This window comes from Camellia sinensis, chromosome 8 (genome assembly GCF_055761805.1).
Source record: "Camellia sinensis isolate YWXY chromosome 8, ASM5576180v1, whole genome shotgun sequence".
Classification (NCBI taxonomy): domain Eukaryota; kingdom Viridiplantae; phylum Streptophyta; class Magnoliopsida; order Ericales; family Theaceae; genus Camellia; species Camellia sinensis.
The window spans coordinates 130,944,734-130,954,223 of record NC_138968.1 but is presented as its reverse complement, the minus strand read 5'-3'; the positions used below and the strand labels follow the sequence as shown (position 1 = coordinate 130,954,223).

The 9,490-nt window shown below is 32.3% G+C and overlaps 1 pseudogene across 1 annotated transcript; it reads left to right on the top strand.

Moving 5' to 3' along the window:
- The first annotated feature begins 5,040 nt into the window (after positions 1-5,040).
- Positions 5,041-8,450, top strand: LOC114286857 (xyloglucan endotransglucosylase/hydrolase protein 24-like; annotated as a pseudogene). The gene is made up of 3 exons (XR_014338211.1): positions 5,041-5,143; positions 7,318-7,519; positions 7,641-8,450. The product of XR_014338211.1 is annotated as a xyloglucan endotransglucosylase/hydrolase protein 24-like (transcript).
- The last annotated feature ends 1,040 nt before the right edge of the window (positions 8,451-9,490 follow it).

The window sequence follows — 9,490 nt, the reverse complement described above, 5'->3', positions numbered from 1 at the left end:
ACAGTTTCTCCACATATATATATATATATATATATATATTAAACTAGTTTTGTTGTTTTCCTTCCTGTCATATGAAGCAGGCCAGTAAATGCAGACTCCCAACTTGAGGTATTTCAGCATCTCTCATGCACAACACCACCATAAATTTCATCAGTTTATTTTTTTATTTTTTATTTTCATTTAAAAATAATAATAATCAGTTCACATGAATAACAGGAAATTCAACAAGAAATTCATAGAAGCAGGTCTCAGTTGGAGGAGATGGAGAAACGGTTAAAGTACCTTGCACTGCCAGAAAAGCCCAATAATATCCATCTGTTTGAAAGTTCCAAAATTGAGTTGGCAATAATGAATTATATGTAAATCTAATTCCTTTTTTTTTTCCCTAGGATTTTCGAAGAACATCCATCTGAAATTACGTTGATTCTGTTCTCTCTCTGTGTCTGTCTCTCTTTGTCCTTGACACGATTGTAAAGAAATAAAGTTGTGTTATAATGTTTATGATTGATGGGGAAATGTTCCGATCTTTTGCATTCCATGACAACTGAGAGTGTGAAATGTTGTACTTTTGTCCCAAATTCCCAATAGCTTTTGCTAATCAAAGCCCCAAAACTAGTAAGGGCACTCGTGCCCTAGTAAGTTATACTTTTGCCGACTAAATAAAGTAGTCGGTGTATCACCAAGCACATTTAGTGACTAAATAATTAGTCGTTAAAATTATTAGTTTTGGCAACCAAAGGATTTGGTCGTGAATAGGTCTATTGCCGACTAAAGTTTTAGTTGCGCAAAACATGTTTGGTCGCGGAATGTGACAATTGGCGACTAAAATTTTTTGGTCGCGGAATGTTACAATTGGCGACCAAAATTTTTGGTCGTGGAATGTCACAATTGCGACCAAACTTTTTGGTCGTTGAATGTGATAATTGGCGACCAAACTTTTTGGTCGCGAAATGTGTCAATTGGCGACTAAGATATTTGGTCGGGAAAATATCACTTTTCGCGACCAAAGTGTTTTAGCGACTAAATGAATTAGTCGCGGTAATGATATATTTAGCGACCAAAAATTTAGTCGGCAAATCCGACTTTTCCCGACCAACCAAAATTTTGGTCACGAATTACTTTTGCCGACCCTCAATTGGCGACCAAAGTAGCGACCAAAAAAATTGGTCGCGGATAACTTTTGCCGACCAAAAATGGACTTTTAGCGACCAATTTTTTGGTCGGCAAAAGTGTTAATTCTTGTAGTGTTTCTAAAGAATAAAATAAGTCAATAATTGAATGTAACAGAAATAACAATTACAAAACATAATTCCAATGAATTTTTTATATAGTATAGGTATATATATGGAGGGAGAGAGAGAGAGAATAAAAACCCTCAATGTGTATGAAAGTGTAAAGTGAAACTTGATATATACTTCGAGTAGTATCAACCTTGATAAGAAAAAAAAAATTAACTTGAATAATTTTTAAAAGTAAATCATTTTTACACTTTATGATATAAAATATTGTACTTAAATTTTGGCCAAACAAATGGAAAATAAGTAAAATATTTTTTTTAAAAAAAATAATTTATGACGAAACAGATGGAACCTAAATGTAAGAATAAAAACTGACATAAAAGACACCAAAAACAACAAATCTGAGTTTTTGAAGTCATCAACTATCTTAATGTAGTCGAATTTTCTAAAAGTTCTGAGCACAACATATGTAAGAGAAAAGATAGAGAAGGAGAGGGAAGAAGGTAAGGGTTTTGGAGAATAAGGTAGCAAGGCTTGGGGAAGGGGAAAGCAATGAAAATAGCGATTGGGGATTGGCGAGAGGCAGGAAGTGGCTTAGGAGAAGGGGAAGGAGAAGGCCACGGGGCTGGGTGAGGGAATAGAGGTGATGAGAGTGGTGGCAGATGGAAGTTGTTAGTTGTTGGTGGTGTGGCTTGCAATGATGGTGGTGACTGTGGATTACCAATGAAGGGAGATGATTGTTGTGGGAAGAAAAGTACGAATGGAGGATTTAGCCTTGATAACATGTAGTTCATGTGCAAAATTTTTGTTAAAAAACCTTAATTAACGTTGAGAATTGGATCAAATAGATACAAATTTTAAAATTCTAAGTCCAAAATTCACGCAATTGGGACAACATGGGTTAATTCGATATACTAAGGTTCAACAGAATTACCAATGAAATTTTCTTTAAAATAAAATAAATTTAAGGGCAATTTAAACCTATGGTAACTATGATTTATTTCTTGTATTAATTTGATACCTATAGTTTTAAGTATATTGATTTTTTATTTAATCTGAGTATGTTAATTTAATCAAATTGATAACATCTGTTATGAAATTAGACATAAAAACAAGCAAAATGGTCTACTGAAAGGCAATGGAACATTTCAAATTAGGCACTAATCTCTTAACCACTTTGAAGACAATGAATAAACAATTTTGTCTCCTCAATTTTAGTTCAGTATCTAAGATGACTTATTAATTAGACTAAAATAGACACACTCTGAAAAATTAAAAGGTAAAATTGATGCAATTAAAACTTCAAAGACCAAATTATTACAAAAGAGCAATTAATACAAAATATAATTAATACAATGAAGCTTTTAAAGTTAAAGAAAGATAAATTAGTACAACGCATAAATAACACCCAAAATAATCGAAGTGAGAAAAAAATATTTGTAAATACATAGAAAATAAGATTTACAAGTAAGTCGAGAAATTCAAATTGCTAATCTCTTAATAAAATACCGGAGTTATGACCAAATGAAATAGACCCATTGGTTAAACCTCTAATTCTTCTAATTTTAGAGAACACCCCCCCCCCCACCAAAAAAAAAAAATTAGGAAGTGCAACACGGAACTTTCTTGGTTGGTGATAGTATTTTTATTCGGCTGTCTCGTCCCACTAATATTTTTTTTTTTTAACTATTTGAAATTTAAATCACGAAAAATGTTTGGGGGCCCTAATTCTGTGGCTCAAATGTGGCTCAAATGGCCAAAACGACGTCATTTTGGCCATTTTGATGTTGTTTTGTACTCAAAACGACGTCGTTTTGGCCATTTGAGCCACATTTGAGCCACAGAATTTGGACCCTCTACTATTGCTCTTAAATCACTACCGAATGGAAGCACTACTGTATTCTCTACTCAGGGGAGGCTGAACTAATTAAACTTTAAAATAAAATAAAAAGCCACACCCACGGCCAAACTTGTTCCGTCATAAATTTTCGGGTACTAAAATAACTGTTGGAGCTGCTTTGGGGTCACCACCGCCAACATTTCAATTTGGACCATATCGGCTGCTATTTTATTCGATTATGCATTTAGATTATTAATTAATAATAAATAAATAAATTGGATTATGAGTGTTTTGCCATTTTAGTTTTGACGATTAAACCTTTGTTTGGAAATAGTTAATTTAACCTAATTTTTTTGATTTTTTAACTAATTTAGTCTTGTTAAATTAGTTTTATTTGAGAAAAACTTTTTATTTTTGCTTTGGTTTGAATGTGATGGTTGTGAGAGAAAAAATGAAATAATTATGATTTAAATGTAACATTTTATCTTATTTTATAAATTAATCTATTTTGTCTTTTTGTATTAATTTGGCCACTTTTCCAAACAAAGCAAATTGATACAATTTAAATATTAAAAATTAAAGTCATATAAAACTCATTCTTGAAGAGCTACAAATATAATTAATTTAATAAATTAATTTGATAATTACAATTTAAGATTTGATCATATTTGTCGCAAAAAAAAAATTATCATCAAAATATGTGACTATGTTCATGAGATCACTTTAAGGTTTTTTTTTTTTTTTAAATGATCTACATTTATTGTCAAACACAATGAGCAATTTAAGTTGTCAGATCACATAAGCCTCGTTTGAGAAGTGGTTATTTTAATAGGCTATTTTAGTTTTTGGCTATTTTAAGTAGGTTAAAATTTTTGTGTTTGGAAAGATGATTAGATTTTTTTGTGGTTGGATATGATGTTTGTGAGAAAAAAAGTGAAATGATTATGGGTTTGATGTGATATTTTGTCTTATTAACTATTTTAGCCTATTTTGTCTTTTTGTGATTTTTAACCTAAATTTGACTATTTTTTTTCTTCCCAAACACCCCATAATAAACTTTACGAGCCAAAATACAAGTGGATTGGGAGAAGCCTGTCCCGAATAATTATGGGGTAATTTGAAAAATTAGTTAAAAGTTAATTTTTTTAATTTTTTATATTTTTTTATGAATAAAAAATATGAGTGATAATCAGTATATTTGGTTTGAATTTTTTGGATTAAGTTTTTTAAAAATTAAACTTTTTGGTTTCGTGTTTTTTTTTTATTTTTAGTGAATATCTTTAAAATTTTAAACATTTTTTAAAAAAAATTATATGCACCTTGCTTAGATATATTTAAAAAGTAAAAAATTTGTGAAAAAATATTTAAAAAAATTAATAAATACATAAATATATAAAAAATGTATTGAATTCTCATATTTTTTTATAGTTTTTAATATTTAGTGAATTTTTAAAAAAAAAAATCATAAATTTTTTATTTTTTAAGTATATTTATGTTAAGTATATCTAAAAAGTAAAAAAAATTACTTAAAATATTAAAAAAAATCCAGTAAATATATGAAAAATAAAAAAAAAATTTCTGAAAAATATTTTTTGAAAAATCTAACCAAACAAGCTGAATATAACTCAAAAAAAATTAAAAGTTAAAAGCTGATTTTTTATTATTATTATTATTTTAATTAGTTTGCCAAAAGAGGTTACGTACGCCATTGCCAACTCTGCTACAACTTTTCCAACTCTACATACTCCGGCTGTCCATCTCTTCAGCTCTCTCTCGGATACTTCTTCTTCCTTTGTCAACGCGCGCGCACATATATATATATATATATAGCTTCACAACCCAACCTTAACCATCATCACAAGTACTCTCTCTCTCTCTCTCTCTCTCTCTCTCTCTCTCTCTCTCTCTCTCTCTCTCTCTCTCTCTCTCTCTCTCTCTCTCTCTCTCTCTCTCTGTGCACTACATACATGTACAAAGTAGAAATGTCTTGTTCAACAATGGTTTTGGTTGTTGTGACGTTGATGATGAGTTGTGTAATGGCTGTTTCAACAGCACCATGCAATTGGTGGAACAATCTTCGGTGTAAATAAAATAATTTGAAATTAATTCAAACAAAATAAAATAAATAACATATCGGATTTATTTATCGAACCGAAATAAAATTAAGACCAAGTCGAGTGTGTGACACTCTATTCTTAAGACAAATTCGCCCCACTACGGTGCTTACTGTTGAATGACGTCTATCTCCCAGGATACAATGATGTTCACAAATTTATAGAAGCACTTCAAATAAATTTATTCGGCAAACCAAACCTGTGATCTATACTCTCTGTAATTTATTCTAAAACTAAATATGAAGAATAAATGCACTTAGAGAAAAAATGGACAGTAATGAGACCACTTAACTGAATTTTTCGGATCTGAAAATTCGATCCCAAACCTGCTAGAATTGATGGTATTTATAGGCAGCAAACAGTTCCGAACAAATATCAATTTAAAGAAGTGAAAAGGTACATTATTTCAATTCAAATAAAGTTGACCGTTTGATCTCAAATTCAAACATTTGAAAAAGTGTTCCGTTAGAGAATGTTTCAAATCTGTAGGTAATTTATTATTTAAACTATTTCAAATATATATATATATATATATATTAAACTAATTAAATATATAATCTATAAGAAACACTGGGGAGTTCAACTCCTACCCATTTCTATGATGAAATAGTGATGTTTGCAGCATTAAAGGTTAAGAAAAATTTTAATGATTCTTATATCTAGGTAAACCTAATGGAGTATGGCAGGATACTCTTCATAAGAATCACCTATGTGAGTGTGAACTAGGCCGATTCTATGAGATTTGTGAAGGGTTACAATTCTCTAGAGCACTCATGAAAGACTAGGTTGTTCAGGGCCAAAATGAACACAATAGTGAGAACTAAACTGTGTCTGGGAATATACTGTGTGATTTCTATTGTCGTGGTTTACATAAACGGCTGAACAGTTCAAGATATTATGTTCACTGATTAGCTAATAAATCCGATAGTGTCTCACAAGGGAAGGTTCAAAGCCAAAAGCTACCTATCCTTTGCAGAATATTTTCAATTTCTGTACTCTCTGTATTTAGATCATGTTGTTGCATTTTCTCTCCGTCAAATTCCATTCATGTGGGGGATTGTTGGAAAAATTGTATTTTATATGGCTTATTTTGGGCCAACTTCGAGGCCAAATTTGAGTGGGCCCCAAACGTTGTTTGGGGTGAGTCCGAAGAAGTGACGTGTTCCTTGCCGCGTGGCAAGTTACACGGTGAAGACGGTTCGTCAAAACCATTTATGAGTGAATGGGAAGTTGACGTCGTTTTCGAGTCTAACATTAATTTTTTAGATAAAAAATTCATTTGAATTTTTTCAATAAAAATTATTGTAAGAATTTAATTTAATTATAAATTCAAATTTTGAGTTCTTAAGTGGTTTCTTAAAATTTGTAATTGTGAGAATTTAATTTAATTCTAAATTCAAATTCTAAATTCCTAAAAGGTTTCCTAAAGTTTGTACCTTTTCATTTATTTATTTATTTAACTATTTCAATAGTTTAATAATAATAATATTCAAACAGTTTGAATTTGTTCCACAAACAGCTTCTTAGTTTAAACTATTCAAATAGTTTAAATAAAAGGAAATATGCCAACAGTTTTAAATCTTTGTTCAACGGTTACTTTTTTATTTGTTTAAATAAAAAATGTTATTATGCAAAGGTCCGAAACTGTTTGGAGTTTAAACAGGTTGCACCTGTTCGGACTAAGTTTGGTTGCCTATATATACAACCATTAATCCAGCATTCTAGACTCCCGGGAAATTAAGTCTTTGTAATCCAATTTCGTATCCGAAAATATGAGTCTGCAAAATACCTTGTTGCTGTCCAATTCTTTTATTTAGTGCATTTTCCTACATTCTAGTTTTAGGAAAATAATAAAGAGAGTATTAGAACACAGGTTTGGTTCGCCGTACAAATTTGTTTGGTGTGCTACAACAATTTTGTGAAGATCATTGTATCCTGGGAGATAGACGTCACTCAACCGTAAGTACCGTAGCGGGGCGAATGTGTCTTAAGGACAGAGTGTCACACACTCGACTTGGTCTTTTAATTTTAATTCGGTTCGATAAATAAATTCGGTATGTTATTTATTTATTTTGTTTGAATTTATTTCAAATTATTTTATTTACACAGAAGATTGTTCCAACAGCAACTTCAACAAAGTTATTGACATCGATTGGGGTGGCAATGAACATGTTAAGATTTTCAATGGCGGCAAACTTCTGACTCTCTCTCTTGACAACTCCTCTGATGCTGCTTTCCAAACCAAGATCGACTACTTATTTGCAAGGGTTGACATGCAACTCAAGCTTGTCCCTGGCAACTCCGCTGGCATTGTGGCCACTTACTATGTATGTCGTTTCATCGATTCATTGATTTCCATCTCCTTCAAATTTCAAATTTTGCAATAATCCAATAATTTCCTTCTTTTTTCTTCACCATCATCATTAATTTTTCTAATTTGAATTGCAGTTATCTTCTCTAGGGGCAGCACACGATGAGATTGACTTCGAGTTCTTAGGCAATTTATCTGGACAGCCATACACTGTCCACACTAATTTCTATTCCCAAGGGAAAGGGAACCGCGAACAACAGTTCCGTATTTCGTTTGATCCCACGTTAGCCTTCCACACCTACTCGGTCATTTGGAACTCTCAACGCATCATGTAAGTATAACAAAAGAAAAAAAGAAAAAAAAACACATTTTTTTTTCTTCTCAATACTTAGCATTGGTTAATTTTCAACCACTTACAAGGATTCCTCTTGCATATTATGTTGTTCAGTTTCATGGTGGACAATATTCCAATAAGGGTATTCGAAAACAATGAAGCGATTGGAGTTCCATTTCCCAATAGCCAACGAATGAAGGTGTATGCCAGCCTATGGGATGCCGATAACTGGGCAACAGAAGGTGGGAGAATAAAGACCGACTGGACTCAAGCTCCTTTCATTGCCTCGTACAAAAATCTCAAAATCAATGCTTCTTCTTCTGCTAACTCCACTAACAATACAATATCAAATCAGGCATGGCAAACTCAACAACTTGACTCCATGGGTCGAAAAAAACTCCGATGGGTGCAGAGCAAGTGCATGACTTACAACTATTGCACCGACTTCCAGAGGTTTCCCCAAGGCCTTCCCCCAGAATGCGTAGCTTCTTCATAATCATTAAATTATTTCTCTCTTTTTTCTTTCAAATTCTTTTCCTCTTTTTTCTTCTTGATTTGTAAATTTATTAGTTCGTGAATATTCTTTGTTTGTTTGATTTAAAAGCATTTGCAACAATTCAATCACAATAAATAAAATTTTTTTTACAACAATGATTCATCCTCCCTTTTCCTCCACCCCCTTTGACCCCTTCTCTTTCTCATTGGTTACATTTTCTTTTTTTTTTTTCTTTTTTTTCCTGCTTCTCCAATCACCACCCGCCACGTGGCAAAGGGGTGAGAGGTGACCCCAAAAGGGGGTCCCAAGCATTATTCTTTTTTTATTTTGAAGTAATTTATTTGGCTTCGGATCCCCCGTTTGCCTGTCCTAATAATTTATTCCATGTGTACATCTCTCTCTATAAACTTCACAAATTATCTCTGTCACAAATCCTCATGACTCATGAACTCATCCACATAGATTTCTAAAGTCAACTCGTTATCATCATTGGGTTTTGTAGAACGGTGCTACGGCTTTAGTTATCACATTTTCTAATCGCCTAACTTGGTTTGACAAGGTGGCATTCATTTGTGGTGGGATGATTCCACTTATATTAAAAACAGCAATGTTAGATATCATAAAAAAAATTTTATAAAAATAATAATGAAAGTTTTGTGACTTTTTTATTACACTTAGAATAAAACACCACACACTAATCAAGGTAATCCAAAGATCATAAACCTTTCATGATCATTTTCATGAAAAAAATTTCATGATCCCTAACTTTTTTCTATTAAAAGTCCCAATAAAAGTACAAGACTTCAAATATGGTTGATTATCAAAAAAATAATAATATTTAAACACTTCATGATTTTTAAATACATATTTTTTTAATAAAATTTTACATAGATGTAGTATTGACAATTATCTATGTTGACAAGGCAATGCTTTAGCAAACTTCAGAGTAAACGCTGGGTGGGGGTCGTCCGGAGCCAAAGGTCAATTTGATACAAACGTCTGTGGAAGATGCCTATTGTGGGGATATATTTTCTGAGTACCAACACATGGCAAGGTGACGCCGATGTGTCAGCCGAGGTGCCACGTGTCCTGGTCGTGACGCCGAGGTGATCTCGGCTAGGCCGAGGTTGCCTCCGAAGATATCGGAATCCGAGATA